The 10050-nt window shown below is 42.4% G+C and overlaps 1 non-coding gene across 1 annotated transcript; it reads right to left on the reverse strand.

Moving 5' to 3' along the window:
• Window positions 1–9637: 9637 nt before the first annotated feature.
• Window positions 9638–9800, reverse strand: LOC121133573. The gene has a single exon (XR_005870456.1). It is a non-coding gene; the product is annotated as a U1 spliceosomal RNA (small nuclear RNA).
• Between the last annotated feature and the right edge of the window lie 250 nt (window positions 9801–10050).

Genomic DNA, 10050 nt, shown 5'->3' on the forward strand with positions numbered 1-10050 from the left:
TCAGAGGACAGCTTACAGGCATGATTCTCTCATTTCATTAGGTGGGGCTCAAGAATCCAAATCCTAACCTATTGATCTATCTCACTGGCCCCTTACTAAACACACTTAAAAGGCTCAGTTTTTTTTTGTATATTCTTCTTTGGGGGTGGTGTTGAAACACAGTCTCTCTATTATGTAGTTCTGGCTGTCCTGGAACTCACTATGGAGACAAAGCTGACCTCAAAATCACAGAAATTCATCGTCCTCCCAAGTTTGTTTCTTTGATTGGTTGGTTGGTGTCAGGGACCTCCGGCCATCAACCAGGTACGGCTGCCTCACGTACTCATAAGAAAAGACCCTCATAGAAAGTACATGACTCAGGACCACCCTGCTACCTGCTAAATTCCAGAAACAGACCTGTGGCTTATCTAGGGCATAGGCTTAAACAATAGAAGGTGGATTGTGAAAGATAAAGTTAGAGTCTGCATTTAAGTTACCAGAGGACACAGGATGCCCTACCCATCCCACTGACCTTCCACTCCGCCAGGTTCATAGCAGCTACAGGACATCCCCCATTCCTTCCCCTCCTCCCTTCCTCTATATAGATCCCTTTGGGATGAAGAAAGTTGTCACCTCGATCAGACTCTTGTCTTGGCATCCGTCCTTGTATCCTCTGCCCCCCATCTTTTTCCTAGGTGTCCACCAGACCCACGATGAGTGTCCTGTGGGTCGGGACATTAGGTTGGTTGGTTGTTTTTGACACAAGGTCTCTATGTAGAACAGGCTGACCTTGAGGCTCTGGAATACACAGAGATCTGCCTCCCTTTACCTCCCTAGTGCTGGCACTGAAGCGTGGGCTTCCCAGTGGTAGAGCCAACCATGGTTTCCACATGACACCACCCACATAGGGGAATGGGTGTCAGGGCTCAGGTTTGACATGCTTCTGTAGGACCTTATCCCAAACACACTATGTTTATCTCTGGTTACTAGTCTACAGAAATTATTGAGCTGGAAAACGCTCATATATAAACCCCTAAAAACATAAAACATGTGATAATTCATAAAAGTGAATCCATGTTTAAAGCCATGCCTCCCATGACTACAGAAAAGCTACCACAGATAGCATCTGAGGAATTAGCAATGTTGGACTGGGGCAGACACAAAAATTATAGTTTTCTCCTCTGAGGATCTGACTGCAATCTCTTAATCATGTAGAGGACGAAACACCCAAGGTTGAGGTTACAGCCAGGCCTGTGGGCAGTACCCATGCCCCAGGGTAGGCCTGAAGGCAGGACCAGGAACTATCTCTGCACACTATATGGATAGATAGACCTGAAGGTCAAATCTGGGGATAAGAACTCACCCCAAAGATACTCAGAAAAGCACTCAGGCCTGGAAATCTACATAGCCAAGGATGACCTTAAACATCTCTTCCTCTTGATTCCATTTCCTGAGTGCTGGCATTACAGGCATGAGCCACCACACCCCATTTTATGCAGTGCTGGGAATGGAACCCAGGGCTTTATACTTTAAGAAAGAACACTACCAGGTGAGCTACATCCTCCAAAAAGTTTTTCTGACTCCCCTCAATATTCTTAGAGCCTCTGCCTTGATTTTTTAAGTACTGCAAAGCCTGCCCATTCATAGAATGATCTCTGTTCCATGGGCCTTTATGATCCTTTACTTTGTTTTATCTATGTGAACAGTATAAGGAATTATTATAGTCCTTGATTACTTTGAATTTTCAATTCCTTGTATTTTCAGTGTATCCTAGTTCACTTTTTACTGATGTGATAAACACTAACAAACACTGATAAAACTAATTTGGAGAGGAAAGAGTTTATTTGGCTTAGACATGCCAATCATAGTCCATTTTTTTTGTTTTTTTGGGTTTTTTTTTTTTTGGTTTTTCAAGACAGGGTTTCTCTCTGGCTTTGGATGCTGTCCTGAAACTCGCTTGGTAGTCCAGGCTGGTCTTGAACTCACAGAGATCCGCCTACCTCTGCCTCCCGAGTGCTGGGATTAAAGGCGTGCGCCACCAACGCCCGGCCCATAGTCCATTGTTGAGGGAAGTCAAGCAAAACCAAACACTAACAGTGTAAATAGCTTAGTGTCCAACATTTGGAACCAGTCTTGATCTTCTGGGCTCGAAAAACCCTGGGCAACTCCACTTCTTCAGGTCTGCCATCCACAGCACACCCAACTTGTGTAAAGAATCTGGCCTGAGTCTACCAACCTGCCACAGTCCTGTCCCTTCCAGTTCCTGGGCTGGGGTCTCCACTGCAACTGAGGCTGTACCTTCACCAATGGCCTTTCTTCAGGGACTCTGACTCTGCCATGTGAATCAAGCCTCGGTTACTCTCCACCATGACTCTTTCCATCCTGCAGCTTTTTTTTAGTCACCCAAACCATTACCACATGAGAAACTCTTACACATTACCAAGTTCATCAGCCATGCAGTTCATCTTTGCTCCTTCTGGACCACAGCTTCTGTGTGCTGACCCTGAGGAATTACTCCAAGATTTCACCTCAGTGATGCTGGTGTCCTTAGTCACAGCTGATGTTTGGGCTCCAGAAAATCAGCACCAATTGTCCCAGAAAAGGTTTCACTTCAGTGGTGCTGGTCTGTTGTTAATCAGTACAGATGGTCTTCAGCCCCAGCTGACCAGAAATCACAGATTCTCAATTCAAACTATCACATAAGGCCTCTGCCCTCTGCACCTCTCTCATTATTCATTCCTATCTCCCTGTATCCCATAACAATTCAGTAAGCTCAGAGAATTCAATGGCTTTCTGTAGCACAAACTCCAAAATCCTTCCACTATCCTCCTCCCAAAAAACATGGTTAGGTCCATCACAGAAACACCCCCACAATCCTGGTACCAATTTCTGTTTTAGTTTGGCTTCCTGTTGCTGTGAGAAACACAGTGACCCAAAACAACTCGGGGTGAAAAGAGTTTAATTTCTATCTTAGTCACAGCTCATCATTGAGGGAAGTCAGGAACTTGAAGGCAGGAACCTGGAGTCGGCAGCTGAAGCAAGAGGCTACGGACAAATGCTGAATACTGGCTTGCTCAGCTTGATTTCTTATACCATCCAGGGTCAGCTACCCAGAGGCACCACCTACAGTGAGCTGGGCCTCCCCATCAGATAGTAATAAAAAAAATTCCCCACAGGCTAGTGATGGGGCATGTCCTTCAATATATATGTTTCTCTTATTGGTGGGTGAATAAAACACTGATTGGCCACTAGCCAGACAGGAAATATAGGCAAGGATAAGAGACGAGGGGAATTCTGGGGAGAGAGGCAGAAAGAGGTTACAGAGAGAGACACCATGTAGAGACCAGGAAGATAGGACCGCGCCAGGCATTCTCTGGTAAGATAAGGCCATGTAGAAATACATAGATCAGTAGTTATAGGTTATTAATTAAGAGTGAGCTAGCCAGTAAGAAGCCCTAGCCATTGGTCAACAGCTTAATAATTAATATGTCTCTATGTGCTTATTTGGGGCAGGAGCAGGTAGGACATAAACCATCTTCAGGCTAGCCTACAGGCCAATCTGATGGGGGCCAATCCCCCACTTGAGACATCCTCTTCCTACATGACTTTAGTGTCACAGTGACAAAGATTAGCCAACATACTATGCGACTTGATTGTTTTTCTTCTGCATATTTTTATGTTCTGGTAAAGTCTCACCATATGTCCTGAGATCTTCTGTGCATTGCAAAAGTACTGATATGACCAGATATCTTCCAAGATTTATTCAGAAAAAAATACAGTACCACTAAGAATACTAAAAGATGGGCTGAGGGGATAGTTCAGTGGGTAGAAGCTACTGCCACATAAACATTAGACCTGGGCTTGGATCCCCAGCACCTATATAAGCGCTGGGAATGGTCATGTGCACCTGCACCCCTGGAAACGGTAGGGGAAGGAAACCAGGAGGATTGGTGGGGTTTGCTGGCCGAGCCTAAAAGCAGCAAGCTCCAGGTTCAGTGAGAGGCCATGTTTCAAGGGGCTAAGAAAGAATGTGATGGAGTAGCACAGCCCATGTCCTCTTCTGGCCTCTGAATGTGGTCATGTGTATGTGTAGTCACACACACAAGAAATACTTTCTGTATCTATGGCGCTCACACACACAAAGGAAAATGGTAAGATATCTAGGAAAAGCTGAAATGAAATAAAATCTATGCCTCAGGGTTGTCTGCCAAGCTTGAGGACCTGAGTTTGATCCCTGAAACCTCCATGGTAGAAGAAGGCCAACCTCTCACACCCAAGTTGTCCTCTGACCGACATACAAGTGCTATGTCATGTTCATGTCCTTAGTAAATAATTAAATGTAAAACTTAAAAATCTATACTAATATCACTTACTACAAATGGATCAGTAATCTAAATGTAAAAAATAAAATTACTCTGTGCAGTGTTCAAGTGATTCCTTGTCAGAATAAGGAAAAATATGACCACACGGTGGCAGTAACACACGAGCATAACTTGGGCACTCTATAAACAGTTGGAGCAACCTTAGACTCAGCAGGTTCCCTTGACCCTGGTAATCACTGTGCATAGTGGGTAGACTAGAACTCCCAGAAGAGAAGGCAGTCAGGAAGGTGGCTTGCATGACTATCTAGATGATGCTACTTGGCAATTTATCCAGCGGTTTCTGGGTCAGATTTGAAAGCATTAAGTGATTGGGCTTTTCACGGCCACAGGAGTTATCCTATCCATGGTGAGCAGGTCTGGGGCACAATTTCAAGGAATATAAAAAAGCATGATGAAACAGATGCTTGCTTGGAGTTTTAAACAATCACTATTGTCAGTAGCCATCCTATCAACATTGAAGTGCAAATATATCTTTGGTTTCTAGCTCTCAGTATTTTGGATTTATAAGAAAAAAGAATTACTGAATAGTATAATAATAAGGCTTAAGAGTGGGGGACTACCATACAGCTCTCCAAAACTGCTATGCCATTTTATTACCAGCAACACACATTTCCTTACCTTTTTATTGTTTCTGTTTCTTAGTTTTCATTTTGTAATGTGTGGGGGTGGGCACATGTGAGCTCCAGGGATCAAACTCAGGTCATCATCCTTGGCAGCAACTGCTTTTATCCATTGGGCCATCTTGCCAGCCCCTTTTCTTTTTACCCCCCACCCACTGTTGATAATAGCCATCATCAATGGAGTAAAATGATATCTCATTTGCATGTGCTGCACACATAAGATACGGTACATCCCTCTCACTGTGATTTGATTTATTTCCTGTTTAGCGACTTGACCATCTTGTGTTGTACTTGTTGCTCATTTGTATACCTGTTGAAATTCTTTAAGCCCTTTTTATATATTTGAGGTTTATTCTTACTCTTGAATTCAGAGGTTTTGCATGAGGGTATGTGTGTGTCTCAGGCTGATCTCAAACTTTATCTGACTAAAATTAATTTTAAAAATTAGTATACAAGGCAGCAAGAAGGAACTCACTATATGGATCTGCCTGCCTCTGCCTCCCAAGTGTTGGTATTAAAGGCATGTGCCACCATACCTGGCCCACTTGTGTCTTAATTTTGATTTAATAGATTATAATATTTTAGACATTTTCTTTTGTATGGTCATTGATTCTAATAGTTTTTTTTTAATGAGACTGGGTTTCTCTGTATTGTTTTGGAGGCTATTGGTCCAGCCCGGCCTCGAACTCACAGAGATCCGCCTGCCTCTGCCTCCTGAGTGCTGGGATTAAAGGTGTGCACCACCACGGCCCGGCTCTAATAGGTTTTTATATCTGGATTCTTTTGATTCTAGTGCTATTATAATAGTTTGCTTTCTCCTCTCTGAGTAGTACTGGGGTGACCCCTAAAGAGAAGGCTGCTCACTAAGAAGACCTCCAAATAAAACTAGAAGAGCTATCCATCCAACCATGTGTGTGAACCACAGCTTAGGAACACAAGAAACACAGGCAGATCTATAGCGAGTTCCAGGATAGCCAGGGCTACATAGAGAAACCTTACCTCAAACAAAACAAAACAACAAAAAAAACCAAGGCAACATGACTCTTCCTGAAGATCACTACTCTTCAATTACTGACTCCAAACATAATAAAATGGCTGAAATACTAGACAAAGAATTCAGAAGTCTAGGTTTTTAAAGGTTTGTGTGGTTTTTATTTTGGTTTTTGCTTTAACTTTTTTTCCTTATACATCTCTGCGTGTGCATTTGTCAGGAGTATTCATGGAAGCCAGAGAACAATGTGTGGAGGTCGGTCCTCTCCTTCCACCAGGTGCACTCTGGAGATTGGACGCAGGTCTCCTGGATTGGCACTAAGCACCTATACTTGATGAGCTCTCTCACAAGTCCTGATAAGTCATAAAAATGACCAATAGCCAGTCAGGCGGTAGTGGCACATGTCTTTAATCTCAGCACTCGGAGACAGAGGCAGGCTGACCTCTGTGAGTTTGAGGACAGCCTGGTCTAAAGAGAGAGTTTCCAGGACAGCCAGGGCTACAAAAAATTAATTACCTCAAAGAGAATTAAAAAATAGCCGAGGGGCCGGGCGTTGGTGGCGCACGCCTTTAATCCCAGCACTTGGGAGGCAGAGGCAGGTGGATCTCTGTGAGTTCGAGACCAGCCTGGTCTACAAGAGCTAGTTCCAGGACAGCCTCCAAAGCCACAGAGAAACCCTGTCTCGAAAAACCAAAAAAAAAAAAAAAAAAAAATTAGCCGAGGGGCTAAAGTGATGGCTCAGCAGTTAAGAGCACTGACTGTTCTTCCAGAGGTCATAAATTCAATTCCCAGCAACCACATGGTGGTTCACAAACATCTATGATGAGATCTGGTGCCCTCTTCTGGTATTCAGGCAGACATGCAGAACACTTTATATAAAATATAAATAAATAAAAATGTAAAAAATAGCTGATAAAATAAGTAAGAAGTCAGCTCAGGAATTGTACAAGAAAGTTGGCATGAAAAATTCAGCAAGGAAGCTGGGTATGATGGGGAGTCCTTTAATGCCAGTACTTGGGATGCAAAGGCAGGTAGATTACGGAGTGAGTCCCAGGACAGCCCAGGGCTACATAGAAAAACCCTGTCTTGAAAAACAAAACTGTAGAGTGATGCCTTTTTCTTGTCAGCCACTTTGGTTCTTCCCCACCAGTCGCCTGGGCTCTACCGCGTTGTAGTCCCCAAATAACACACAAGACTCTGTATTAATTATGAAGCTGTTGGCCTTGCTTTTTTCTTACTTTCTAGCTCTGACTTAAGTATTTATCTGATAATTGTTCATCTAAGTATTTCTCTTACCGGAGAAAAGTTCCAGACATCTTACTTCTCTGGCAGGCTACATTTGTGACTCTCTGTGTTTCTCCTTCCCAGAGTCCTCCTGGACTCCTAGTCCCACCTATCTTGCTTCCCTATTGGCCAACAGTGCTTTATTGACACAGGACTTCCCCATCTTCTCTTTTCTGTCTAAATAAAAAGAAAGGTCTTAACTTTAACATAGTCAAATTATATATAACAGAACAGTTATCAAGTAAGAACACAGTTAAAACATTTTGTCTATCAACATTTAGCAAGATTTAAAGAAAATATCTATCCCATCCTTGTGAGTCCAAAGTTCTATATGTAGCTTATCTTTTATCATAACTAAGGAAAACTATAATTATAACTATCTGTCTTCAACTCCATCAAAGACCACAGAAGGATAATATATAAACACTAGGATTGACAGAGACATCTTGCTACCTGGACAGTCACCCAAAGTTCCTCTGTAATGTTGGGGCATCCATCTTCAGCCCATAGGCCACAGTGTGTCTGGAAGACTTCTCAGCAAAGCAGGAAATTTCAAACTGTCCATCTGCATCAGCAGTCTGTCAGTCTCCTGCTAAACAGAGACTGATCTACTGAAGATTTTGTTACATTAACATTTTTCTTCTCACAGGTCCCATCTCAGCAGGAAGTAGTTTTGAGAATTCCATGCCCTCTCTCCCTACTATTGATATTATAGGATAGTTCACACCTGTTAGTGTTAGTTTTCAATTATTTTAGAGTTGGGATTGGAAAGATGTGTTCAGACTTGGGTGTTTCTTTCAGATAAGTTTAGGTTTAGATGGGATAGATGTTTGATACATTTTGTTCATTGACACAAGTTAGTTGTTTTAAGTTTAAATATCCTTTTTAGACTAAAAGGGGAATTGTAGGAGGAAACAGTGCTCTGCCATTAACCATGTGACTTATTAGAGGCACATACAGATGAGGTAATAAAAGGGCGGTTCACCACACCGCTAACCACACCCACTTTAGGCATGACTAAAGACATATAGGGACGTAGGTGGTGAACCCTTGGGCCTGGCTAGGGGCATTACGGAGGAAGGTATAAAAGACTGAACAGCGGAAGTCTCACTCTCTTTTCCAGCATTCTGGTTTCCAGTTCGGTGGTGGAAAACTACTCAGTTCATTGGGGTTACTTGTTTGTCTCTTGTGAGTAATTTCTACAATACTTACTTATTTTTCAGTAAGTGTGCCATTTATCGTTGCAGCATCACAAAATAAAACAAATCAGCAAAGAATTTGAGATTGTGAAGAAAAGAGAAATATTAGAAACAAAATCTCAGTAAATCAAACAAGAACAAAGCATAGTGGAAAACATTACTAAATGTATCAAAAGAATAAGTTATTGAAGAATAAAAGTTGAGGAAAAGTCATATCCAGATATCAGGAAAGAAAAAAGGAGTGAATACAATTTTCAAGAACTCTTGGAGATGAAAAAAAAGACAACATGTGAGAAACTTAGGGAAAAGCAGAGTTAAAATAAAAACTAATAGCACAGAAAACATACTCAGTCAAATATCAGAAAAATTCCCCATCTAGAGAAAGATGTGGACAGCCACACACAAGAGACTTCCATACCCCTGAGAGATACCAGCAGGAAGAGTCTTTCCGCAGGCTGGTGAGATGGTCACCCTTATGCAAGCTTTCTACCAAGGCTAGCGACTGGAGTTCAGTCTCTGGGACACACATGATAGGAGGAGAGAACAGACTTACACAGTTGTCCCCTGACTGCCATATGCACACGAAAGTATGTCCATGTCCGCAAACATCAATCGGTGTAATAAAATAGGTTTGGAAACACAGCTCAGCGGTTAAGACAGCACGATGCTTTTGCAGAGAATCTAAATTTAGTTCCCAGCAACCATTATCTAGCAGCTCACAACCACCTGTAACTCCAGCACCAGGGAACTAAAGACCTTCTTCTGGCCTTCACAGGCAACCAAACTTATGTGTACATGCCCACACAGAGACATAAAAAAATCAGTTGGGCATGAAGGTGCATACTTTTTATCCCAGTTCTCAGCAGGGAGACATGCAGATCAAAAGCAAGTTCCAGGACAGCCAGGGCTACATACCTTATCTCAAAGCAAATGGAAAAAAGTATAAAGGGGAAATGTGATTTGAAGTATTTATTATACTCCTTAAATTCATGAGGCTTCCTACAACTTGAATATTTTCATGTAGTTGAATTGAAATAAGTGAAAGGTTTTCCCACATTGCTTAGATGTTTTTCTCAAAGGTTTCACATATGAATATTAAGGCTTTTCTCCATTCCATATATATTGTGTTATATACATATTAAAACATATATGTATATGCTATAAGCATTTGTGGGCTACAGAAATGGCTTAGCAGTTATGCAGTTTCCCATTACCACAAATTATACAGTCAAGTTTCCCTTATTTTGGGAAAATGCAGGGGCCAAAACATTTGGAGTACAACAAATAGGCCATGTCCTGTGAAAACTACCTTTATGATCACAGTAGCTTCCATGCCAGCTACTATGTTTTTGAGACAGTACCTTAGTTACTGGTCTGTTGCTGTGACACCATGACCAAGGCAACCCTTATTTTAAAAAGCAGCCCCGGCAACATTTACTGGAGGCTTCCTTACAGTTTCAGGGTCAGTCCGTTATTTTTGTAAGAAGCAGACAGGTGTGATGCTGGAGCAGTGGCTGCGAGCTCCACATCCTGATCTGCAGGCACAGGCAGCAAGAGAAAGACTGGGCCTGGCTTGGGCTTTTGAAACCTCAAAG

Source organism: Mesocricetus auratus, unplaced genomic scaffold (genome assembly GCF_017639785.1).
Source record: "Mesocricetus auratus isolate SY011 unplaced genomic scaffold, BCM_Maur_2.0 Super-Scaffold_100022, whole genome shotgun sequence".
Taxonomy (NCBI): domain Eukaryota; kingdom Metazoa; phylum Chordata; class Mammalia; order Rodentia; family Cricetidae; genus Mesocricetus; species Mesocricetus auratus.